Source organism: Oncorhynchus keta, chromosome 8 (assembly GCF_023373465.1).
Source record: "Oncorhynchus keta strain PuntledgeMale-10-30-2019 chromosome 8, Oket_V2, whole genome shotgun sequence".
NCBI classification, from domain to species: domain Eukaryota; kingdom Metazoa; phylum Chordata; class Actinopteri; order Salmoniformes; family Salmonidae; genus Oncorhynchus; species Oncorhynchus keta.
Genome location: NC_068428.1, coordinates 37924418 through 37951648, shown reverse-complemented (window position 1 = coordinate 37951648; position 27231 = coordinate 37924418). Strand labels below are relative to the sequence as shown.

Sequence of the window (27231 nt, the reverse complement as noted above, 5' to 3'; positions counted from 1 at the left end):
CAGGTTTCTTTTATACAGGTAACGAGTTCAAACAGGTGCAGCTAATACAGGTAATGAGTGGAGAACAGGAGGGATTCTTAAAGAAAACCTAACAGGTCTGTGAGAGACGGAATTCTTACTAGTTGGTAGGTGATCAAACTTATGTCATGCAATAAAATACAAATGTATTACTTAAAAATCATACAATGTGATTTTCTGGATTTTTTCTTCTCACAGTTGAAGTGTACCTATGATAAAAATTACAGACCTCTACATGCTTTGTAAGTAGGAAAACTTGCAAAATCGGGCAGTGTTTAAAATAGTTGTTTTCCCCACTGTATTTACATCCTATAATGGTTGAATGTAAATGTCAGCAAATTGTTGTAGAATAGAATTGGTTCTCAATGACTTACGTAAAGGTTATATAAGAATGACCTTAGCTCATTGATAGCCCAAGACCTCCAAACACAGTGCCTTCAATAAAGCCATTCATTATCCATCCATGATCCGTTATAGATAATTATTCAAAATGACAGCTGCTGCTCAATCAAATAGAAAAGGGTACAAGTATTACAGTATGTGTGTGTGCTTGTCTCTGCGTGTGTGTGAGTGCATGTGTGTGTGTGTGCATGTGCGCACGCGTGTCCGTATGTGTGTGCGTGTGCGTGTTTGTGCGTGTGCGTGTGCGTGTTTGTGCATGTGCGCTTGTGTGTGTGCGTGTGTGTGCGTGTGTGTGCATGTGCGCTGCGTGTGTGTGTGTGCGTGTGTGTGTGTGTGTGTGCGTGCGTGCGTGTGTGTGTGTGCGTGTGTGTGTGTGTGTGCGTGTGTGTGGGCGCAGTGACCGGACTAAAGTCTAACCAAAGGTCTTTCTCAACTATCCAGACCCTCAGGGATCCTTTAGCCTTTAGGACAGTAAGCTGATGTTGTTGTAGGATCAGCCACGGTGCAACAGCACACAGTAGGACGTTGAAGATTAGCTAGCTACCATGGCCGAGACATGGTCGAGACATGGCCGAGACATGGCCGAGACATGGCCGAGACATGGTCGAGACATGGTCGAGACATGGCCGAGACATGGCCGAGACATGGTCGAGACATGGCCGAGACATGGCCGAGACATGGCCGAGACATGGTCGAGACATGGTCGAGACATGGCCGAGACATGGCCGAGACATGGCCGAGACATGGCCGAGACATGGCCGAGACATGGTCGAGACATGGCCGAGACATGGTCGAGACATGGCCGAGACATGGCCGAGACATGGTTGAGACATGGCCGACAGGGCTCTGTGGGACTGCTCTTTGGAGCTGATAGGTTTATAATGAGAACGAAGAATGGAATTGGAAAAGGTACAGAGAACAGGCGTTATCTGGTTTTTAAGTAATTGGAGTCACGCAAACTATTAATTACGTTTTATTTCTGTAATCCTCAAATCTTTAAAGCATCTATTTGTATTATGCCTTGATATTATACAAAAGCTGTTGGTAAGGCTAGTTGGTACCATAGAAATAGGAAATAAATATCCTGTTGTGGTCATTCTAGTCATTCTATTTCTATGTTTCTGTACAAGTCACTTCTGCTGTAATGGTATATTTTTTGCTTGATGATTTGGGCAGCAATAATGACAGGTTCTTATAAAGAGAGTAAAGATTCAGAGGCCTAATTTTAATCACTCTCTCTCTCCGCCTCTCGCTCACTCTTTCTCTCTCCATCTCTCTCTCACTCTCTGTCTCTGAACAGCTAGCTCAAGGCTTGTTTTTGTCGAGCTGAAATTATCACATTGTTTCTTATCCAGTTTGTCTAATAATCTAATAAAATGGACGATTTAAATGGCTGAGCTCTAGGACGCACTGAATAATTCCCTCATTATAGACTAGAGAACCGTTAATACCCATTTTTCTCAAATTGGTATAGACCGTTTAAGGACTACTGCTTATGCAAAGCAAAAAACAGAAAAGCACTGGCGTTTCCGTAGTTACAGAGGCTCCAGCCAAGTAGCTTACTGTATTAACACTTTCTTAACAACAGCTCAGAGTTTTATAACAGCACAGCAACATTTAAAAATTAACTGTTTAAAAAGTGATTAAACCTACCGCGAGGAATCACCGGTGAAGCGCTATAACTTGTAGCATGGTCACTGCGTGTTGTGGTGTGTTCTAGAAGATTGTATAAGCACTGTACGGTATGTCACCTCTCCTCTTAAACCCATAATAAAGCCCCCTGCAGCCCAGGGACTGATGTGTTGCTAGTGACTCACACAGTATCACGCCAGGGAATGTAGATAGCTGCAGGTAAAGCTTACCCAGGACATGCCACACAGACAGAGAGGAAGAGGGAGAGGGAGAGGGAGAGGGAGAGGGAGAGGGAGGGAGAGGGAGAGGGAGCGGGAGAGAGAGAGAGAGAGAGAGAAAGAGAGTATACCTCGGCACTAAATCCTTTTGAGACATAGTCTAAAAAAAGATGGGTATTTCTGTGCACGTTGGTGTTCAGATGTCTCGGTGTTGTAATGAGGGACGTATCTTTTGGTGTATATAGTGTTGGATTCTGGAGTAAACTTTTACAATTTCTATACTAGAGACATGATACAGTAGATCAGAAGTAATACTATAGTATCTGAGTGATAGAGAGTGGTTGTTACATCAGTAATAATATAGTATCTGGGGGGTGATAGAGAATGGTTGTTACATTAGTAATACTATAGTATCTGAGGAGTGATAGAGAATGGTTGTTACATCAGTAATACTTTAGTATCTGGGGGGTGATAGAGAATGGTTGGTACATCAGTAATACTATAGTATCTGGGGGTGATAGAGAATGGTTGGTACATCAGTAATACTATAGTATCTGGGGGGGTGGTAGAGAATGGTTGTTACATCAGTAATACTATAGTATCTGGTGGGTGATAGAGAATGGTTGTTACATCAGTAATACTATAGTATCTGAGTGCTAGAGAATGGTCGGTACATCAGTAAGACTATAGTATCTGGGGGTTGATAGAGAATGGTTGTTACATCAATAATACTATATAGTATCTGAGGGGTGATAGAGACTGGTTGTAGTAATACTATAGTATCTGGGGGGTGATAGAGAATGATTGTAGTAATACTATAGTATCTGGGGGGTGATAGAGAATGGTTGTTACATCAGTAATACTATAGTATTCGGGGGGGGTGATAGATAATGGTTGTTACATCAGTTATACTATAGTATCTGAGGGGTGATAGAGACTGGTTGTAGTAATACAATAGTATATGGGGGGTGATAGAGAATGGTTGTTACATCAGTAATACTATAGTATCTGGGGGGGGTGATAGATAATGGTTGTTACATCAGTTATACTATAGTATCTGAGGGGTGATAGAGACTGGTTGTAGTAATACTATAGTATATGGGGGGTGATAGAGAATGGTTGTTACATCAGTAATACTATAGTATCTGAGGAGTGATAGTGAATGGTTGTTACATCAGAAGTTAATGGTTATCTGTAGGAGACACATGGCTTTGGAATGTGCTGGGTGGACAGGAGGCAGTCACAGGAATACTATAGGTGATACGGGTGGAGAGTTTTGGATTAGACATCAAGGGGTTGAGGTCAGGTGACCTTAAGGGAGAAGGAATGGCTTATTAACACATCACTTCCTCTTCCTGTCGGACCATAACAGATGAAAGGACTGGAGAGAAGGAGGAGTGCCTAAATAACTAATACATGTAATGTCTGGATGCAGCTGTATCGACCCTTTGGGAAGTATTAAACTTGGTTAAGCTTCTCTAGTGTCCATTGAGTTATTTACTCTGAAAATAACAACCTAACAATAGTCAATAAATAGATCATGTTGGACAGCACAGGGCTGTATTTGGTTGTATTTGTTTATTTTCTCTCCATTACCTATTTCTATCTGCTGTCTGCATGATCCAGATCTATAGGTTCCTCGTCACATGCAATCACCGAGAGGCTGTTTCAACACACACTCCTCCCATCTTCTCCTCTGCTATCTTCCTCACCTCTCCTGCTCTTCTTCCCTCAACTCCTCTCCTCCCTGACACCTCTAACACTTCAACATACACTGTCTCGCCCTCCCTCCCTCCCTCCCATTCTCCCTCCCTCCCATTCTCCCTCCCTCCCAGTCTCTCTCCCACTCTTCCAAACAGCCTTCAGATCCAGCATACAGTACCAGGCAATCAGACAGGCTTTTTAATGCTGCAATCGCACAATGAATTCCATTACCCGCTTGAGCCTCCCCACTTTGATTCAGATGGAAAAAGTTGTGGGTAATTGAAAAGCCCATTCCAGACAAGAGAACATGCATCCTATTGTGTAGAAACGGCTAGCTGGAGCTCGTCTGAGAGGTCGGCTGTGAATGCCATCACTTGCTCGTAGTTAATGCTGATTGCTTAGGTTCTGCTCACAACAGTTTTAGAACATGATGTTGAGGCCCTGGGTGACTAGGTTGGCTGGATTATTTGCACTGTTTTGGACCTTACTTTGACACCGCCTGGAATGGAGGTCCTGGATGCCAGGAAGCTTGGCCCCAGTGATGTACTGGGCAATACGCACTATCCTTTGTAGTGCCTTGCGGTCGGAGGCGGAGCAGACAGTTATTCAACCGTCAGGTTTTTCCACCGTGCTTCTCATCATCATCAAATTTATAAAAATAGCTGATATCTCAAAGTGCTGTACAGAAACCCAGCCTAAAACCCCAGAAACTAAAACTCCCTAGAAAGGCCAAAACCTAGGAAGAAACCTAGAGAGGAACCAGGCTATGAGGGGTGGCCAGTCCTCTTCTGGCTGTGCCGGGTGGAGATTATAACTCAACATGGCCAACATGGTGTGGGACCGGTAGGACGTCCGGTGAACAGGTCAGGATTCCATAGCCGCAGGCAGAACAGTTGAAACTGGAGCAGCAGCACGGCCAGGCCAGGTGGACTGGGGACAGAGTCATCATGACAGATAGTCCTGAGGCATGGTCCTAGGGCTCAGGTCCTCCGAGAGAGAGAAAGAAAGAGAGAAAGAGAGAATTAGAGAGAGCATACTTAAATTCACACAGGATACCGGATAAGACAAGTACTCCAGATATAACAAACTGACCCTAGCCCCCCGACACAAACTACTGCAGCATAAATATTGGAGACTGAGACAGGAGGGGTCAGGAGACACTGTGGCCCCATCTGATGATACCCCCGGACAGGGCCAAACAGGAAGGATATAACCCCACCCACTTTGCCAAAGCACAGCACAACTTACTATCCTGAGACAAGGCCGAGTATAGCCCACAAAGATCTCCGCCACGGCACAACCCAAGGGGGGGCGCCATCCCAGACAGGAAGATCACATCAGTGACTCAACCCACTCAAGTGACGCACCAATCCTAGGGTCGGCATGAAAGAGCACCTGTAGGCCAGTGACTCAGCCCCTGTAATAGGGTTAGAGGCAGAGAATCCCAGTGGAAAGAGGGGAACCGGCCAGGCAGAGACAGCAAGGGCGGTTCGTTGCTCCAGAGCCTTTCTGTTCACCTTCACACACTCCTGGGCCAGACTACACTCAATCATATGACCCACTGAAGAGATTAGTCTTCTACACCTGCATTGCTTGCTGTTTGTGGTTTTAGGCTGGGTTTCTGTACAGCACTTTGAGATATCAGCTGATTTAAGAAGGGCTATATAAATACATTTGATTTGATTTGATCACACAGTCGTCTGGAACATCTGATGCTCTCATGTATGCTTCAGTGTTGCTTGCCTCGAAGCGAGCATAGAAGATATTTGGTTCATCTAGTAGGCTTGTGTCACTGGGCAGCTCGTGGCTGTGCTTCCCTTTGTAGTCTGTATAGTTTGCAAGCCCTGCCACATCTGATGAGCGTCGGAGCCGGTGTTGTACAATGTAGGGAACAGGGTGTAATTTTGGAACCGTCAGTGATATCAGGGGGATAAGATGAGAGGCACACAGGGCCGGTTGACCTGGTGTGTGTGTGTGTATGTGTGTGTTTGTGTAGGATGCATTGGTCTATATTGAGGTTCCAGTACCTCAGTGGAAAAGATCAGCATTGACATGGTTATTACTCATGAGCGTGATATCATCAGTCTCTGTAATATTACTCTTTCATATTATTTTCTCTCCAAGGAAATATGGACAGAAATTGCAATATACTAACGTTAACTGTATAAAAGCCTGTGCAGCTGTTTCAGAAGACATCACTGTATGATCCATGTTATACTGACTTGACATAGCCTCTGAGGTAGATGAGTGATGGCAGTCCATTTGTATTGAGGTAGATGAGTGATGGCGGTCCATTTGTATTGAGGTCGATGAGTGATGGCAGTCTATTTGTACTGAGGTAGATGAGTGATGGCGGTCCATTTGTATTGAGGTAGATGAGTGATGGCAGTCCATTTGTATTGAGGTAGATTAGTTATGGCAGTCCATATGTACTGAGGTAGATGAGTGATGGTAGTCCATTTGTATTGAGGTAGATGAGTGATGGCAGTCCATTTGTACTGAGGTAGATGAGTGATGGTAGTCCATTTGTTTTGAGGTAGATGAGTGATGGCAGTCCATTTGTATTGAGGTAGATGAGTGATGGTAGTCCATTTGTATTGAGGTAGATGAGTGATGGCAGTCCATTTGTATTGAGGTAGATGAGTGATGGCGGTCCATTTGTATTGAGGTAGATGAGTGATGGCAGTCCATTTGTATTGAGGTAGATGAGTGATGGCAGTCCATTTGTATTGAGGTAGATGAGTGATGGCAGTCCATTTGTATTGAGGTAGATGAGTGATGGCAGTCCATTTGTATTGAGGTAGATGAGTGATGGCAGTCCATTTGTATTGAGGTAGATGAGTGATGGCAGTCCATTTGTATTGAGGTAGATGAGTGATGGCAGTCCATTTGTATTGAGGTAGATGAGTGATGGCAGTCCATTTGTATTGAGGTAGATGAGTGATGGCAGTCCATTTGTATTGAGGTAGATGAGTGATGGCAGTCCATTTGTATTGAGGTAGATGAGTGATGGCTGTCCATTTGTACTGTGGTAGATGAGTGATGGCAGTCCATTTGTACTGAGGTAGATGAGTGAATGCAGTCCATTTGTACTGAGGTAGATGAATGATGGCAGTCAATTTGTATTGAGGTAGATGAGTGATGGCAGTCCATTTGTATTGAGGTAGATGAGTGATGGCAGTCCATTTGTATTGAGGTAGATGAGTGATGGCAGTACATTTATACTGAGGTAGATGAGTGATGGCAGTCCATTTGTATGATCATCAGCTAAATATCACTCATATAGAATGAAACTAGACCTTTGTCATGTGACTGTGTTAATATTGGCTGTGACAGCAGTGCCACTCCGGTGTTGACATAGAGGATATTATGGAACTGGGACATGGGATTTGGGCACCGTGTTGATCAATAATTGAAGACGTTGTTCGGCAGCCAACCATCCTTTTCTCTATCCTCCTGAAACATTCCCACACACTCTCCAGCCATGTTGTCTGACGCTATCGCTACAGAGACCTTATGCTCTTAGAGTCACACATACAAACACGTTGTTTACAAGAACGTGTCTCAAACACAAACACAGAGGAACTGCGGTGCTGACACTCCAAACATGATCTGAGGGTTCCAAGGGGAGATGTGGCTTTCAGTCAAACAACCCCGACACCAATGCATGCTGGGAAAGGTAATATAGCATGCGCTGAGTCTGCCATCTTCTCCAGGAGAGCGAGAGAGATAATTCCGTTGTTTCCCCCTGGTTCTGCAAGTCCCCTTGATCTACATGTTCATGGTTCACAATGAAAACAGTTCAAAGAGAAACACAGTGTCTGTTTTTTTAAACTTTACATTTCTCTTCGACAACATGGTGGACAGATGGCTGTGTTCCAAAGCAGCTCTGTTGAAAATGCATGACTTCACATTACCTTTAGTAGGGGAGGGAGGGAGGGAGGGAGGGAGGGGGGGGAAGTAAGGCGAGTTTGAGTAAGAAGAGGGGGAGAAAGAAAAGAAAGAGAGAGAAGGAAGGATCAATCGATCAATAATTTTAATGTATTTATAAAGCCCTTCTTACATCAGCTGATGTCACAAAGTGCTGTACAGAAACCCAGCCTAAAACCCCAAACATCAAGCAATGCAGGTGTAGAAGCACGGTGGCTAGGAAAAACTCCCTAGAAAGGCCGGAACCTAGGAAGAAACCTAGAGAGGAACCAGGCTACGTGTGGTGGCCAGTCCTCTTCTGGCTGTGCCGGGTGGAGATAATAACAGAACATGGCCAAGATGTTCAAATATGACCAGCATCACCCCCAAAGGGGGGCACCAACCCGGACAGGAAGATCACATCAGTGACTCAACCCACTCAAGTGGCGTACCCCTCCTAGGGACGGTACAGAAGAGCACCAGTTAGCCAGTGACTCAGCCCCTGTAATAGGGTTAGAGGCAGAGAATCCCAGTGGAGAGAGAGGAACCGGCCAGGCAGAGACAGCAAGGGCAGTTCGTTGCTCCAGTGCCTTTCCGTTCACCTTCACACACCTGGGCCAGAATACAGTCGATCATAGGACCTACTGAAGAGATGAGTCTTCAATAAAGACTTAAAGATCGAGACCGAGTCTGCGTCTCTCACAGGATGGAAATTTATGAATATATTCAGGATCAGACTAGCCTTGGTGGATGTGTGTTGGCACCATAGATATGCCACTGAATTTCACATTTCACTACTACTTTGTTATTTTGTCAAGTAGTGTTGTTGTCCCTCTTAGAGACAGGATGTCAAATTTAAATTGGTTGTTCACATACACTATATATACACAAAAGTATATGGACACGCCTTCAAATTAGTGGATTTGGCTATTTCAGCCACACCCGTTGATGACAGGTGTATAAAATTGAGCACACAGCCATGCAATCTCCATAGACCAACATTGACCGTAGAATGGCCTTACTGAAGAGCTCAGTGACTTTCAACATGGCACCGTTATAGGGTGCAACCTTTCCAACAAGTCAGTTCGTCAGATTTCTACCTCGCTAGAGCTGCCCCTATCGACTGGAAGTGCTGTTATTATGAAGTGGAAACGTCCAGGGGCAACAACGGCTCAGCCGTGAACTGGTAGGCCACACAAGCTCACAGAACGGGACCGCCAACGATCGTCTGTCCTCGGTTGCAACACTCACCACTGAGTTCCAAACTGCCTCTGGAAGCAACATCAGCACAAGAACTGTTCGTTGGGTTTCCATGGTCGAGCAGCCGCACACAAGCCTAAGACCACCATGCACAATGACAAGTGTCGGCTGGAGTGGTGTAAAGTTCACCACCATTGGACTCTGGACCAGTGGAAACACTTTCTCTGGAGTGATGAAACAAGCTTCACCATCTGACAGTCTGACAGACGAATCTGGGTTTGGCGGATGCCAGGAGAACGTTACCTGCCCCAATGCGTAGCAAAAATTTTGGTGAAGGAGGAAAAATGGTCTGGGACTATTTTCTATTGTTCGGGCTAAGCCCCAAAAATGTTAATGCTACAGCATACAATGACATTCTAGATCATTCTGTGCTTCCAACTTTGTGGCAACAGTTTGGGGAAGGCCCTTTCCTGTTTCAGCATGACAGTGCTCTTGTTCACAAAGCGAGGTCCATACAGAAATGGTTTGTTGAGATCGGTTTCGAAGAACTTGACTGGCTGGCACAGAGCCCTGACCTCAACCACATCAAACAACTTTGGGATGAATTGGAATGCAGACTGCGAGCCAGGCCTAATTGCCCAACATCAGTACCCAACCTCACTAATGCTCGTGGCTGAATGGCAGCAAGTTCCCGCGACAATGTTCCAACATTTAGTGGAAAGGCTTCCCCGACAAGTGGATGTGGGGACCAACTCCACAATAATGCCCATGATTTTGGAATGAGATGTTCGGCAATACTTTTGATCATTTTGTGTGTACTGTACTTCCCAGCTGATCAATTCACTTCTCTTCTCTGTATAAGGTATCAGCTCTATGAGTCTCAGAGTAACTGTTGTAAATCCCAGTGCATCTGACACTCATCAGTAGCAAGGTTAAACTGACAGACAGGATGACACTCCTCTCACAGATCAAAACTATAAACTTTGTCTAGAGAAAGACGTCAAGCCTGCGGCTATTTTCTCATTTCCTCTGTGTACGTCTGAATCTGTTAGTCTGTTAGTCAGTGTGATTGATGAGACGCCTGCTCTGACCAGAAGAGTAATGAAAGATCACAGGGCCGTGGGATCGATATGCCAGGCAGCTTTTCAGACACAAAGCTAGGCTCCATATCACCTCCAGAGACACCCCTAAATACCTTCACAGCTCTCTCTCTGTCTCTGTCGCCTTTGGTAGCCTTTGGTAGCCTCGGAAGCAAAGTGTGGAACAGAGGGTCGAACATGCCACTATCCACATCGACCGTGCTGTAGTGGACCGGGTCGAGAGCTTCAAGTTCCTCGGTGTCCACATCACTAAGGAATTAACATGGTCCACACACTTCAAACCAAGATGGCGTAGCAGTAAGTCGTCCTGTCGTATCGTGTCCCCTGTATATATTGTTTCTTTTTCGTTTTACATATTTTTCTTCGCATATCTTTAAAAACATTTTGCTAAACCTAAGCTTCCAAATACTCTCCTGCAACCCGCCTCACCCAATGTAGCTACTTTTCCTAAAGTATTTATATTTACTTCGGAACCGGAACCCCTCAACTGAAGCTTGCCAGCTAACCACCAGCTATGCTAGCGGTCTTCAGCTAACCGGTCATCAGCTAACCTTTAGCTCGAAAAGCTCTTGCCAGTTCGAACAACGCGACGCTAACCAGAGCATAACGGACCTATTTATTTTTTATCCCCGGATTCCCACCGCAAACGGAACATTTTTCAGCTGGATCTTCACAACTAGCTATCGAGCTAAACCGCAACCCCGGATGATTACTCCTGGCTAGCGTTTCCACCCACTTAGCTTGAAGCCAGCCCGGCCAGAGCACCTGTGCTTACCACCGTAGCATACTCCTGGGCTACAATACCCGGGCCCACGACCGGTCTATCGATGTCACCACATGAAGAGGAATAAACAGACTCACCCCATCGCGACGTCCCCCAAAGGCTAACTCTCTAGCCCTTGCTATCACCTTGCTTGCTAATTCGGCCTGCTAACTGCTAGCTTGTATAGCCCAGGTCCGCTAACTGCTACTTTGTTTACCCCGGCCTGCTAACTGTTAGCTTGTTAGCACAGGCCTGCTAACCGTCTGCATCGCCGCGTCCCAAACACTCACTGGACCCATCTGTACTTTCTATCTCTTTACGATTTTTTAATTTGTTTATACCTTCCGGAAACCTGCCTCATCCAAAGAGATACGGAATCGCTATTACTTTTAATTTTTAGAACACACTCAAGAACCTCCAGAAGCTAACCAGCTAACTAGCTACAAGCTATTTAGTCATTGTTAGTTTTTTAACCTGGATAACACTCGCCAGTCCAGCTTCCCTGCCCCATCCACCGCTGCCCCCTGGACAGTGATCACTTGGCTACATAGCTGATGCACGCTGGACTGTCCATTAATCACGGTACTCCATTCTGCTTGTTTGTTTTATCTGTCGGCTCCGTTGCCTCGTCAACGCCATCTTACCTGCTGTTGTTGTGCAAGCTGATTAGCTGCTGTCTCACCTACTGTTTTAGCTAGCTTTCCCAATTCAACACCTGTGATTACTGTATGCCTCGCTGTATGTCTCTCTCAAATGTCAATATGCCTTGTATACTGTTGCTCAGGTTAGTTATCATTGTTTTAGTTCACAATGGAGCCCCTAGTTCCACTCCTCATACCCCTGATACCTCCTTTGTCCCACCTCCCACACATGCGGTGACCTCACCCATTACAACCAGCATGTCCAGAGATACAACCTCTCTCATCATCACCCAGTGCCTGGGCTTACCTCCGCTGTACCCGCACCCCACCATACCCCTGTCTGCGCATTATGCCCTGAATATATTCTACCATGCCCAGAAACCTGCTCCTCTTATTCTCTGTCCCCAACGCTCTAGGCGACCAGTTTTGATAGCCTTTAGCCTCACCCTCATACTACTACTTCTCTGTTCCGCGGGTGATGTGGAGGTAAACCCAGGCCCTGCATGTCCCCAGGCACCCTCATTTGTTGACTTCTGTGATCGAAAAAGCCTTGGTATCATGGATGTCAACATCAGAAGCCTCCTCCCTAAGTTTGTTTTACTCACTGCTTTAGCACACTCTGCTAACCCTGATGTCCTTGCCGTGTCTGAATCCTGGCTCAGGAAGGCCACCAAAAATTCAGAGATGTCCATACCCAACTATAACATATTCCGTCAAGATAGACCTGCCGAAGGGGGAGGAGTTGCAGTCTACTGCAGAGATAGCCTGCAAAGTAATGTCATACTTTCCAGGTCCATACCCAAACAGTTCAAACTACTAATTTTGAAAATTACTCTCTCCAGAAATAAGTCTCTCACTGTTGCTGCCTGCTACCGACCCCCCTCAGCTCCCAGCTGTGCCCTGGACACCATTTGTGAATTGATTGCCCCCCATCTAGCTTCAGAGTTTGTTCTGTTAGGTGACCTAAACTGGGATATGCTTAACACCTCGGCAGTCCTACAATCTAACCTAGATGCCCTCAATCTCACACAAATCATCAAGGAACCCACCAGGTACAACCCTAACTCTGTTAGCAAGGGCACACTCATAGACGTCATCCTGACCAACTGGTCCCCCAAATACACCTCCGCTGTCTTCAACCAGGATCTCAGCGATCACTGCCTCATTGCCTGTATCCGCTACGGAACCGCAGTCAAACGACCACCCCTCATCACTGTCAAACGCTCCCTAAAACACTTCTGTGAGCAGGCCTTTCTAATCGACCTGGCCCGGGTATCCTGGAAGGACATTGACCTCATCCCGTCAGTTGAGGATGCCTGGTCATTCTTTAAAAGTAACTTCCTCACCATTTTAGATAAGCATGCTCCGTTCAAAAAATGCAGAACTAAGAACAGATATAGCCCTTGGTTCACTCCAGACCTGACTGCCCTCGACCAGCACAAAAACATCCTGTGGCGGACTGCAATAGCATCGAACAGTCCCCAGGTTCTCCTTTACCCAAATCCAGATAGCAGATGTTCTGAAAGAGTTGCAAAACCTGGACCCGTATAAATCAGCTGGGCTTGACAATCTGGACCCTCTATTTCTGAAACTATCCGCCGCCATTGTCGCAACCCCTATTACCAGCCTGTTCAACCTCTCTTTCATATCGTCTGAGATCCCCAAGGATTGGAAAGCTGACGCAGTCATCCCCCTCTTCAAAGGGGGAGACACCCTGGACCCAAACTGTTACAGAGCTATATCCATCCTGCCCTGCCTATCTAAGGTCTTCGAAAGCCAAGTCAACAAACAGGTCACTGACCATCTCGAATCGCATCGTACCTTCTCCGCTGTGCAATCTGGTTTCCGAGCCGGTCACGGGTGCACCTTAGCCACACTCAAGGTACTAAATAATATCATGACCGCCATCGATAAAAGACAGTACTGTGCAGCCGTCTTCATCGCCTTGCCAAGGCTTTCGACTCTGTCAATCACCATATTCTTATCGGCTGACTCGGTAGCCTCGGTTTTTCGGATGACTGCCTTGCCTGGTTCACCAATTACTTTGCAGACAGAGTTCAGTGTGTCAAATCGGAGAGCATGCTGTCCGGTCCTCTGGCAATCTCTATGGGGGTGCCACAGGGTTCAATTCTCGGGCTGACTCTTTTCTCTGTATATATCAATGATGTTGCTCTTGCTGGGGGCGATTCCCTGATCCACCTCTACGCAGACGACACCATTCTGTATACTTTCGGCCCGTCATTGGACACTGTGCTATCTAACCTCCAAACGAGCTGCAATGCCATACAACACTCCTTCCGTGGCTTCCAACTGCTCTTAAACGCTAGTAAAACCAAATGCATGCTTTTCAACCGATCGCTGCCTGCACCCGCATGCCCGACTAGCATCACCACCCTGGATGGTTCCGACCTTGAATATGTGGACATCTATAAGTACCTAGGTGTCTGGCTAGACTGCAAACTCTCCTTCCAGACTCATATCAAACATCTCCAATCGAAAATCAAATCAAGAGTCGGCTTTCTATTCCGCAACAAAGCCTCCTTCACTCACGCCGCCAAGCTTACCCTAGTAAAACTGACTATCCTGCCGATCCTCGACTTCGGCGATGTCATCTACAAAATTGCTTCCAACACTCTACTCAGCAAACTGGATGCAGTTTATCACAGTGCCATCCGTTTTGTCACTAAAGCACCTTATACCACCCACCACTGCGACGTGTATGCTCTAGTCGGCTGGCCCTCGCTACATATTCGTCGCCAGACCCACTGGCTCCAGGTCATCTACAAGTCCATGCTCGGTAAAGCTCCGCCTTATCTCAGTACACTGGTCACGATGGCAACACCCATCCGTAGCACGCGCTCCAGCAGGTGTATCTCACTGATCATCCCTAAAGCCAAAACCTCATTTGGCCGCCTTTCGTTCCAGTACTCTGCTGCCTGTGACTGGAACGAATTGCAAAAATCACTGAAGTTGGAGACTTTTATCTCCCTCACCAACTTCAAACATCAGCTATCTGAGCAGCTAACCGATCGCTGCAGCTGTACATAGTCTATTGGTAAATAGGCCACCCATTTTCACCTACCTCATCCCCACACTGTTTTTATTTATTTACTTTTCTGCTCTTTTGCACACCGATATCTCTACCTGTACATGACGATCTGATCATTTATCACTCCAGTGTTAATTTGCAAAATTGTAATTATTCGCCTACCTCCTCATGCCTTTTGCACACATTGTATATAGACTCCCCTTTTTTTCTACTGTGTTATTGACTTGTTAATTGTTTACTCCGTGTGTAACTCTGTGTTGTCTGCTCACACTGCTATGCTTCATCTTGGCCAGGTCGCAGTTGCAAATGAGAACTTGTTCTCAACTAGCCTACCTGGTTAAATAAAGGTGTTCTCAACTAGCCTACCTGGTTAAATAAAGGTGTTCTCAACTAGCCTACCTGGTTAAATAAAGGTGTTCTCAACTAGCCTACCTGGTTAAATAAAGGTGTTCTCAACTAGCCTACCTGGTTAAATAAAGGTGTTCTCAACTAGCCTACCTGGTTAAATAAAGGTGTTCTTAACTAGCCTACCTGGTTAAATAAAGGTGTTCTCAACTAGCCTACCTGGTTAAATAAAGGTGTTCTCAACTAGCCTACCTGGTTAAATAAAGGTGTTCTCAACTAGCCTACCTGGTTAAATAAAGGTGTTCTCAACTAGCCTACCTGGTTAAATAAAGGTGTTCTCAACTAGCCTACCTGGTTAAATAAAGGTGTTCTCAACTAGCCTACCTGGTTAAATAAAGGTGTTCTCAACTAGCCTACCTGGTTAAATAAAGGTGTTCTTAACTAGCCTACCTGGTTAAATAAAGGTGAAATAAAAAAATACAAAAATATACACACCAACACAGTCGTGAAGAAGGCACAACAACGCCTCTTCGGCCTCAGGTTCAACCAAAAGAATTTGGCATGGGTTCTCAGATCCTCAAAAATGTGCCTGCTTCACCATTGAGAGCATCATGACTGGCTGTATCACCACTTGGAATGGCAAAATGCTCGGCATCTGACCACAAGGTGCTACAGAGGGTACTGCGTACTGCCCAGTACAACACCGGGGCTGAACTTCCTGCCATCCCAGATCTAAATACCTGGCGGTGTCAGAGGAAGGCCCAACAAATTGTCAAAGACTCCAGCCACCCAAGCCGTAAACTGCTCTGTCTGCTACTACATGGCAAGCGGTACCAATGCACCACGTCTGCACATAGACTTGGTAATAGTACTCCCTGTATGTAGCCATGATATTTTTACTCATTAACGTTATTTATTATTCACTGTGTATTTATTCCTTGTGTCACTATTTCAATTTTTTTATTCATGTTTTATATCTTATCTTTAACTTTGCATTATTGGTAAAGGTAAGTAAGCATTTCACTGTTAGTCCTCTGTTCTCACCTCGGATTCTGTCGCTCCGCTCGCTGATATCGGGCTGCTGTGAGAAATAAATGAAAAGAGATTCACATTTAGCAAAATTGACTGTTTCTTGGATTATCGACAAGAAAGGGATGATGAATTGCAAGTTGCTCAAGTGTTAAACTTCAACATTAGAAAATAAATCTACTGGAAAGAAGAAGAAAATCTATCTGCTAGCTGCTTTCAATATGAGCGGCAGAGCGAGAGAGAGAGAGAGAGCGAGAGAGAGACAGAGAGAGTGAGAGAGAGATAAGTGGTTTCCTCTCTAGAAAGTATTCAAAGAGGATTAAGCACCTGCTGGCGAAAGCATCAAGTTTTTCTCTGTCAAAAAAAAGAAGAAAGAGAAGATCAAACAGAAAAGTAAATCTCTCTCTCTCTCTCTCTCTCTCTCTCTCTCTCTCTCTCTCTCTCTCTCTCTCTCTCTCTCTCTCTCTCTCTCTCTCTATCTCTATCTCTCTCTCTATATATATATATCTCCCCTTCTCTCTCTCCTTCTCTCTCTCTCTCTCTCTCCCTCTTTCTCTCTCCTTCTCTCTCTCTGCTTCTCTCTCTTTCTCCCTTTCTCTCTCTCTATCTCTCTCTCCCCCCCTCTCTCTCGCTCTCTCTCCTTATCTCTCTCTGCTTCTCTCTCTCTCTCTCTCTCCCTCTTTCTCTCTCCTTATCTCTCTCTCTCTCTCTCTCTCTCCCTCTCTCTCTCTCTCTCTCCTTCTCACTCTCTCTCTCCTTATCTCTCAATATCTTGCAGTCTGAGGGAAAATATGACTGACTGAGTACCTCTCTCTCTCTCTCTTTTTATTTTTACTAAGCCGCTGAAGTTTGTGTTGATTTAATCTCCACATATTGTCTCTTAGCGTGTGTGTGTGTGTCTTGAGAGAGAGAGAGAGAGAGAGAGAGAGAGAGAGAGAGAGAGAGAGAGAGAGAGAGGGGGAGAGAGAGAGAGAGAGAGAGAGAGAGAGAAGAGAGAGAGAGAAGCAGAGAGAGAGAGAGAGAGAGAGAGAGAGAGAGAGAGAGAGAGAGAGAGAGAGAGAGAGAGAGAGAGGGAGAGAGAGAGAGAGAGAGAGAGAGAGAGAGAGAGAAGAGAGGAGAGAGAGAAGAGAGAGAGATATATATATATATATATATATAGAGGAGAGAGAGAGAGAGAGAGAGAGAAGGAGAGAGAGAGAGAAAGAGAGAGAGAGAGAGAGAGAGAGAGAGAGAAGAGAGAGAGAGAGAGAGAGAGAGAGAGAAGCAGAGAGAGAGAGAGAGAAGCAGAGAGAGAAGCAGAGAGAGAGAGAGAGAGAAGCAGAGAGAGAGAAGCAGAGAGAGAGAAGCAGAGAGAGAGGAGAGAGAGAGAGAGAGGGAGAGAGAGAGAGGGAGGGAGAGAGAGAGATCGCAGCTTATTGACTCCCTGTTCAGTGAAGTGCCTATACACTAGATCCCCTTGTCACTGACTCTATACGCCTCTCTTCCTCTGGCAGCCATGATAGGATGAGAGTGATAGATCTTAAGATGTCTGATATCGATAAAGACATGACTCCCCAACCTCCTGACTCTTCCTCCCTACGTCCTCCACCATGACTTCAAAGAGAACCTTTGGATTGATCCCATTGGTGGATATGTGCTATGAGGAAAGGCATTGTTCATGTATCCCCTATCATCTTTAATTCATTGATTAAAAATGTTCCAGTGGATCAGACAACCCAGGGGAGAGAGGAGTCAGGACTCAGGAGCGTTGACTTGTAGCTTCGTTTCTCATGATGGTGATGTGGATCCTTCAAAAGGGCTTACTTATAATTTAAACATTAGAATATACATTATTGTGTGATGTATTGGGTCATATACAGTACCAGTCAAAAATGTGGACACACCTACTCATTCCAGGATTTTTCTTTATTTTTACTATTTTCTATTTTGTAGAATAATCGTGAAGACATCAACACTATGGGGCGGCAGGTTAGCCTAGTGGTTAGAGTGTTGGACTAGTAACGGAAAGGTTGCAAGTTCAAATCCCCGAGCTGACAAGGTAAAAATATGTTGTTCTGCCCCTGAACAGGCAGTTATTGAAAATAAGAATTTGTTCTTAACTGACTTGCCTAGTTAAATAAAGGTAAAATAAAAAACTCTGAAATATCACACATGGAATTGTGTAGTAACCAAAAAAGTGTTAGACAAATCAAAATATACTGTATATATTTGAGATTCTTCAAAGTAGCCACCCTTTGCCTTCATGACAGTTTTGCACACTCTTGGCATTCTCTCAACCAGCTTCATGAGGTAGTCACCTGGAATTCATTTCAATTAGTAGGTGTGCCTTATTCAAAGTTAATTTGTGGAATTTTGTTCCTTCTTAATGCTTTTGAGCCAATCAGTTGTGTTGTGACATGGTAGGGGTGGTATACAGAAGATATCCCTATCTGGTTGCCATTTTATGGCAACAACAGCTCAAATAAGCAAAGCATTATTATTGATGACTCAGGGCTGCATCGAAAATCCAATAAAATCCCCCAAATTAAATGATGGACGCAGCAATTCTCCTGTAGGCGTGATGGCTCCAAAATGTATGTTAATGCAATTTGTATAAACCTGTTAATTTGGGGGGGAATGTAGCCATTCCCTGCATTAATCTCTAACCCAAAGCTCCTCCCTCCCTCCCTCCCTCCCTCCCTCTCTCTCTCTCTCTCTCTCTCTCTCTCTCTCTCTCTCTCTCTCTCTCTCTTCTCAAGACACACACACACACTGAGAGACAAGTCATTCCCATTCCCTGCATTAATCTCTAACCCAAAGCTTCTCCCTCCCTCCCTCTCTCTCTCTCTCTCTCTCTCTCTCTCTCTCTCTCTCTCTCTCTCTCTCTCTCTCTCTCTCTCTCTCTCTCTCTCTCTCTCTCTCTCTCTTCTCAAGACACACACACACACTGAGAGACAAGCCATTCCCATTCCCTGCATTAATCTCTAACCCAAAGTTTCTCCCTCCCTCCCTCCCTCCCTCCCTCCCTCCCTCCCTCCCTCCCTCCCTCCCTCCCTCCCTCCCTCCCTCCCTCCCTCCCTCCCTCCCTCCCTCCCTCCTCCCCCTCTCTCTCTCTCTCTCTCTCTCTCTCTCTCTCTCTCTCTCTCTCTCTCTCTCTCTCTCTCTCTCTTCTCAAGACACACACACACTGAGAGACAAGCCATTCCCATTCCCTGCATTAATCTCTAACCCAAAGCTTCTCCCTCCCTCCCTCCCCCTCTCTCTCTCTCTCTCTCTCTCTCTAGCTCCCTCAATCCATACACCCATCTCTCTCATCCTTTTTGCAATCCCTCCCTCCCTCCCTCCATCCCTCTCTCCATCCTGCTCTCCATCCCTCTACCTCTCTATTCTTATATTCCTCTCATTGAGTACAGTAGTCTAATATCCGTTTTTGGAACGGACCCATTTCTACAATGACTCTTTGACCTCAAGTCCCCATAGTGTTAGCCTTTATTCTTTGACAGTAGTCTAACATTTGGAAGAAATTTTCTTCATTCTTCAATAGTTCTGCCCATTTTTTTCCAACAGGTGTTTTGCCTGGACTGTAATCAAAGTAATGGCGACAGAGAAGTACCCGGGATGACTCATTAGGCGACATTAGCGTATGTCATTACGTAACTCCCTGTGTGTCTACTTTCTGGAATAGAATTTCTCCCTGTGGGTCTACTTTCTGGAATATAATTTCTCCCTGTGGGTCTGCATTCTGGAATAGAATTTCTCCCTGTGGGTCTACATTCTGGAATAGAATTTCTCCTAGTGGGTCTACATTCTGGAATATAATTTCTCCTAGTGGGTCTACATTCTGGAATAGAATTTATCCTATTGGGTCTACATTCTGGAATAGAATTTCTCCTAGTGGGTCTACATTCTGGAATAGAATTTCTCCTAGTGGGTCTACATTCTGGAATAGAATTTCTCCTAGTGGGTCTACATTCTGGAATAGAATTTATCCTAGTGGGTCTACATTCTGGAATAGAATTTCTCCCTGTGGGTCTACATTCTGGAATAGAATTTCTCCCTGTGGGTTCACATTCTGGAATAGAATTTCTCCCTGTGGGTCTACATTCTGGAATAGAATTTCTCCCTGTCGGTCTACATTCTGGAATACAATTTCTCCCTGTGGTTCTACATTCTGGAATACAATTTCTCCCTGTGGATCTCCAGTTCTTCTATCCCCCTGTGCCCTGTCTGAGGGGTTCTGGACCTCACCTTTGTTGTGTTGTCTGCTCAACCTCACATTTTTGCAAGCAGCGTGCTGCTTGGTCCCACCTCACTGTGTATGCCAGACATCCCCTCTGTCCTTCCCCAGTGAAGCGGTACACAGAGTGATCGCTGGCCTGGTGTGTCATACAGACGGACAGAACACTGGCCCTGTGAGCTTATCTCCCTTCAGGGGCTCCAGTAGACCGATGATGTCTAAACTCATCCCTGACAGATAAACTCATCCAACAGCCCCTCACATAGACTGATACTTGAGCCTCTGCAGCAGCCATACAAGGGGAAGCTAGGAATGGAGAGCAGCAGCCTTGGTAGAGGGAGAGAGGGAGAGAGGGAGAGAGAGAGAGAGAGAGAGAGAGAGAGAGAGAGAGAGAGAGAGAGAGAGAGAGAGAGAGAGAGAGAGAGAGAGAGAGAGAGAGCGGGTTATTGTAGGTAGGAGGTAGGGTATTGTAGTGTGAGGTAGGGAAGAGGGAAGGTTGAAGTGTAGGTTAGAGTAATGAAGGGGAGGGTTGGGTAGATGGTCAGGTATAGGGTATAGGGTAGGGTAGGGGGAAGGTTGAAGGGTAGGGTAGGGTATGGTATGGTATGGTAGGGTAGGGTAGGGTAGGGTAGGGTAGGGTTGAGGGTCGGGTATGGGGTATAGGGTAGGGTAGAGTAGAGGTAAGGTATAGTAGTGTAAGGTAGGGAAGAGGGAAGGTTGTGGGAAGTGTTGGTTAGAGTAATGTAGGGTTGGGAGGGTAGAGGGTCGGATATAGGGTATAGGGTAGGGTAGGGTAGAGGGTCGGGTATACAGTACAGGGTAGGGTAGGGTAGGGTAGGGTAGAGGGTCGGGTATAGGGTAGGGTCGGGTATAGGGTAGGGTCGGGTATAGAGTATAGGGTAGATTAGGGTAGGGTAGTGTAGGGTAGAGGTAAGGTATTGTAGTGTAAGATAGGGAAAGGGAAGGTTGAAGTGTAGGTTAGAGTAATGTAGGGGAGGGTCGGGTAGAGGGTTGGGTATAGGGTATAATGTAGGGTAGGGTAGGGGTATGGTGTTTAGAGTAGGGGGAAGGTTGAAGGGTAGGGTATGGTAGAGGTAATTCATTGTTGTGTACGGTAGGGTAGGGTAGAGGTTCGGGTATAGGGTAGGGTGGGGTAGGGTAGGGTCGAGGTAAGGAATTGTAGTGTAAGGTAGGGTAGAGGGAAGTATAGGTTAGATTAATGTAGGGGAGGGTAGGTTAGAGGGTCGGGTATAGGGTATAATGTAGGGTAGGGTAGGGTAGAGGTAAGGTATTGTAGTGTAAGGTAGGGAAGAGAGAAGGTTGAAGGATAGGGTAGGGTAGGGTAGGGTAGAGGTAAGGTAAGGTATTGTAGCGTAAGGTAGGGAAGGGTAGGGTAGGGTAGAGGTAAGGTAAGGTGTTGTAGCGTAAGGTAGGGTAGGGTAGGGTAGGGTAGAGGTAAGGTATTGTAGTGTAATGTAGGGAAGAGAGAAGGTTGAAGGGCAGGGCAGGGCAGGGCAGGGCAGGGCAGGGCAGGGCAGGGCAGGGCAGGGTAGGGTAGGGTAGAGGGAAGGTATTGTAGTGTAAGATAGGGTAGAGAGAAGGTTGAAGGGTAGGGTAGGGTGGGGTATGGTAGGGTAGAGGTAAGGTATTGTATTGTAAGATAGGGTAGAGAGAAGGTTGAAGGGTAGGGTAGGGTAGAGGTAAGGTATTGTAGTGTAAGATAGGGAAGAGAGAAGGTTGAAGGGTAGGGTAGGGTAGGGTAGGGTAGGGTAGGGTAGGGTAGGGTAGGGTAGGGTAGGGTAAGGTAAGGTATTGTAGTGTAAGGTAGGTAAGAAGGGTAGGGTAGGGTAGATGTAAGGTATTGTAGTGTAAGATAGGGAAGAGAGAAGGTTGAAGGGCAGGGTAGTGTAGGGTAGGGTAGGGTAGGGTAGGGTAGAGGTAAGGTATTCCAGTGTAAGGTAGGGAAGAGAGAAGGTTGAAGGGTAGGGTAGGATAGGGTAGGGTAGGGTAGGGTAGGGTAGGGTAGGGTAGGGTAGGGTAGAGGGTAGGGTAGAGGTAAGGTATTGTAGTGTAAGGTAGGGAAGAGAGAAGGTTGAAGGGTAGGGTAGGGTAGGGTAGGGTAGGGTAGGGAAGGGTAGGGTAGGGTAGGGTAGGGTAGAGGTAAGGTATTGTAGTGTAAGGTAGGGAAGAGAGAACTTGAAGGGTAGGGTAGGGTAGGGTAGGGTAGGGTAGGGTAGGGTAAGGTCTTGTCGTGTAAGGTAGGGAAGAGAGAAGGTTGAAGGGCAGGGTAGGAGCCAGATAAGGTGTCCTGGTCTGACCTGGTCTAACATTGATCCATCACCCATCTGAGATCCCCTGCTGTCTCTGTAGATAGATAGGAAGACTCCCTTTTTCTTCTTTATGTCGCTCTCTCTCTCAATTCAATTCAAATGGCTTTATTGGCTTGGGCATCATTTGTTTACATTGCCAAAGCAAATGAAATAGATAATAAACTAAAGTTAAATAAATAATAAAAATGTAACACTCAAATTAACATTACACTCACGAAAGTTGCAAAGAAATAAAGACATTTCATATTATGTACAGTGTTGTAACGTGTGCAAATAGTTGAAGCACAAAGGGAAATAAATAAACATAAATATGGGTTGCATTTACAATGGTGTTTGATCTTCACTGGTTGCCCTTTTCTTGAGCCAACAGGTCACAAATCTTGCTAGTGTGATTGCACACTCAATCAAATTGAATCAAATGTATTTATAAAGCCCCTCTTACATCGTCTGATGTCATAAAGTGCTGTACAGAAACCCAGCCTAAAACCCCAAACAGCAAGAAATGCAGGTGTAGAAGCACAGTGGCTAGGAAAAACTCCCTAGAAAGGCCAGAACCTACAAAGAAACCTAGAGAGGAACCAGGCTCTGAGGGGTGGCCAGTCCTCATCTGGCTGTGCCGGGTGGAGATTATAACAGGGACGGAAGGGTAGCCTAGTGGTTAGAGCGTTGGACTAGCAACCAGAAGGTTGCAAGTTCAAACCCCTGAGCTGACAATATCGTTCTACCCCTGAACAGGCAGTTAACCCACTGTTCCTAGGCCGTCATTGAAAATAAGAATTTGTTCTTAACTGACTTGCCTAGTTAAATAAAGGTTAAAAAAAAAATACACAGTGATGTTCAGATGTTCATAGATGACCAGCAGGGTCAGATAATAATAATCCCAGTGGTTGTAGAGGGTGAAACAAGTTAGCGTAAATGTCAGTTGGCTTTTCATAGCTGATCATTCAGAGTTAGAGAAAAGTGTGGTAACAGCAGGTCCAGGACAAGGTAGCACGTCCTGTGAACAGGTCAGTGTTCCATAGTCACAGGCAGAACAGTTGAGACTGGAGCAGCAGCATGACCAGGTGAACTGGGGGAGTCTGCAAGGAGTCATCAGGCCAGGTAGTCCTGAGGCTTAGGTCCTCTGAAAGAGAGAGATAATCAGAGGGAGAATACTTTCAATTCACGCAGAACACCGGGATAAGTCAGGGGAAATACTCCAGATGTAACAGACTGACCCTAGCCCCCTGACACGTAAACTATTGCATCATAAATACTGGAGGCTGAGACTGGAGGGGTCGGGAGACACTGTGGCCCCATCCGATGAAACCCCCGGCCAAACAGGCACGATATAACCCCACCCACTCTGCCAAAGCACAGCCCCCACACCACTAGAGGGATGTCTTCAACCACCAACTTACTACCCTGAGACAAGGCTGAGTATAGCCCACAAAGATCTCCCCCACAACACAAACCCGAGGGGGGCACCAACCTGGACAGGAAGACCATGTCAGTGACTCAACCCACTCAAGTGACGCACCCCTTCTTTGGACGGCATGAAAGAGCACCAGTAAGCCAGTGACTCAGCCCCCTTAATAGGGTTTGAGGAAGAGAATCCCAGTGAAGAGACAGGACTGTGGTATTTCACCCAATACATATGGGAGTTTTCCAAAATTTGATTTGATTTCACATTTTTTGTGGGTCTGTGTAATCGGAGGGAATAAGTGTCTCTAATATGGTCATACATTTGGCAGAATGTTAGGAAGTGCAGATCAGTTTCCACCTCATTTTGTGGGCAGTGCACATCAACTGTAGTCTGTCTTCACTTGAGAGCCAGGTCTGCCTACGGCGGCCTTTCTCAATAGCAAGGCTATGCTTACTGAGTCTGTACATAGTCAAAGCTTTCCTTAATTTTGAGTCTTTGTTTAGGGCCAAATAGCATTCTAGTTTGTTCCATTTTTTGTTAATTCTTTCCAATGTGTCAAGTAATTATCTTTTTGTTTTCTCATGATTTGGTTGGGTCTAATTGTGTTGCTCTCCTGGGCTCTGTGGAGCCTGTCGGTGTTTGTGAAATGAGCCCCAGGACCAGCTTGCTCCGGGGACTCTTCTCCAGGTTCATTTCTCTGTAAGTGATGGCTTTGTTATGGAAGGTTTGGGAATCGCTTCCTTTTAGGTGGTTGTAGAATTTAATTTCTCTTTTCTGGATTTTGATCATTAGCAGGTATCGGCCTAATTCTGCTCTGCATGCATTATTTGATGTTTTACGTCGCACACAGAGGATATTTTTTCAGTGTCTCAATTTGGTGTTTTTTATTGGTTGGTGAGCAGACCCCAGACCTATAACTGAGTATTTTTAGACAGATTCTAATTGTTATGTCAAATTTCATGTTTCTTTTTATGGCCAGAAGGCCCTTCTTGCCTTGACTCTAAGATCATTCACAGCTTTCTGGAAATTACATGTGGAGCTGATGTTTAGGCCAAGGCATGTAAAGTTTTTTGTGTGCTGGGTTACCCTACCCTACCCTACCCTACCCTACCTTACCCTACCTTAGTCTACCTTACCTTACCCTACCTACCCTACCTTACCTTAACTTACCTTACCTTACCCTACTCTACCTTACCCTACCCTACCCTACCTTAGTCTACCTTACCCTACCTTAGTCTACCTTACTCTACCTTACCCTACCATACCTCACCCTACCCTACCCTACCCTACCTTACCCTACCCTACCCTACCCTACCCTACCCTACTCTACCTTAGCTTAACCTACCTTACACTACACTACCTTAGTCTACCTTACCCTACCTTACCCTACACTACCTTAGTCTACCCTACTGTACCCTACCTTACCCTACCTTACCCTAGTCTACCCTACTGTACCCTACCTTACCCTACCCTACCCTACCCTTAACCTACCTTACACTACACTACCTTAGTCTACCTTACCCTACCCTACCCTACACTAACTTAGTCTACCCTACTGGACCCTACCTTACCCTGCCCTACCTTAGTCTACCCTACTGTACCCTACCTTACCCTACACTACCTTAGTTCACCCTACCCTACCCTACCCTAACCCACCTTACCCTACACTACCTTGTGTACAGTCATTTGGAAAAAAGTTCATTTGAGATTTGCTCAGTACATTGTTTTCACTGAGGAAATGTACGATGTTGTTAATGATAATGCAGAGGATTTTCCCACGGTTGCTTTTAACGCATATCCCACGGTAGTTATTGGAGTTAAACTTGTCTCCACTTTTGTGTTTGTCCCCCTGTGTCCTGAGGGTGTCAGGTTCTTGTCCAGTTCTGCCATTTAGGTCGCCACAGACTAGTACATGTCCCTGGTCCTTAAAGTTGTTGATCTCCCCCTCATCGTTAATCTCTCATCGTTACAGTTTGGAGATTCTCTCATCGTTACAGTATGGAGATTCTCTCATCGTTACAGTATGGAGATTCTCTCATCGTTACAGTATGGAGATACTCTCATCGTTACAGTATGGAGATTCTCTCATCGTTACAGTGTGGAGATTCTCTCATTGTTACAGTGTGGAGATTCTCTCATCGTTACAGTGTGGAGAATCTCTCATCGTTACAGTGTGGAGATTCTCTCATCGTTACAGTGTGGAGATTCTCTCATCGTTACAGTATGGAGATTCTCTCATCGTTACAGTGTGGGGATTCTCTCATCGTTACAGTATGGAGATTCTCTCATCGTTACAGTATGGAGATTCTCTCATCGTTACAGTGTGGAGATTCTCTCATCGTTACAGTGTGGAGATTCTCTCATCGTTACAGTGTGGAGATTCTCTCATCGTTACAGTGTGGAGATTCTCTCATCGTTACAGTGTGGAGATTCTCTCATCGTTACAGTGTGGAGATTCTCTCGTCGTTACAGTATGGAGATTCTCTCATCGTTACAGTATGGAGATTCTCTCATCGTTACAGTGTGGAGATTCTCTCATCGTTACAGTGTGGAGATTCTCTCATCGTTACAGTGTGGAGATTCTCTCGTCGTTACAGTATGGAGATTCTCTCATCGTTACAGTGTGGAGATTCTCTCATCGTTACAGTGTGGAGATTCTCTCATCGTTACAGTGTGGAGATTCTCTCATCGTTACAGTGTGGAGATTCTCTCATCGTTACAGTATGGAGATTCTCTCATCGTTACAGTGTGGAGATTCTCTCATCGTGACAGTGTGGAGATTCTCTCATCGTTACAGTGTGGAGATTCTCTCATCGTTACAGTGTGGAGATTCTCTCATCGTTACAGTGTGGAGATTCTCTCATCGTTACAGTGTGGAGATTCTCTCATCGTTACAGTATGGAGATTCTCTCATCGTTACAGTGTGGAGATTCTCTCATCGTTACAGTATGGAGATTCTCTCATCGTTACAGTGTGGAGATTCTCTCATCGTTACAGTATGGAGATTCTCTCATCGTTACAGTATGGAGATTCTCTCATCGTTACAGTGTGGAGATTCTCTCATCGTTACAGTGTGGAGATTCTCTCATCGTTACAGTATGGAGATTCTCTCATCGTTACAGTGTGGAGATTCTCTCATCGTTACAGTGTGGAGATTCTCTCATCGTTACAGTGTGGAGATTCTCTCATCGTTACAGTGTGGAGTCATGTTACAGTTTGGAGATTCTCTCGTCGTTACAGTATGGAGATTCTCTCATCGTTACAGTGTGG

At 45.6% G+C, this 27231-nt stretch overlaps 1 protein-coding gene and 1 long non-coding RNA gene across 15 annotated transcripts in view; both read left to right on the top strand.

Annotated features, from left to right (window-relative positions):
- LOC118378319 (neurexin-3b-like) overlaps positions 1-27231 on the top strand; it is a 778567-nt gene that overhangs the window by 598194 nt on the left and 153142 nt on the right. The gene's annotated exons all lie outside the window — the stretch shown is intronic.
- On the top strand, positions 6340-6975 carry LOC127931436 (uncharacterized). Its single transcript, XR_008141150.1, has 3 exons — positions 6340-6378; positions 6577-6609; positions 6643-6975. It is a non-coding gene; the product is annotated as an uncharacterized LOC127931436 (long non-coding RNA).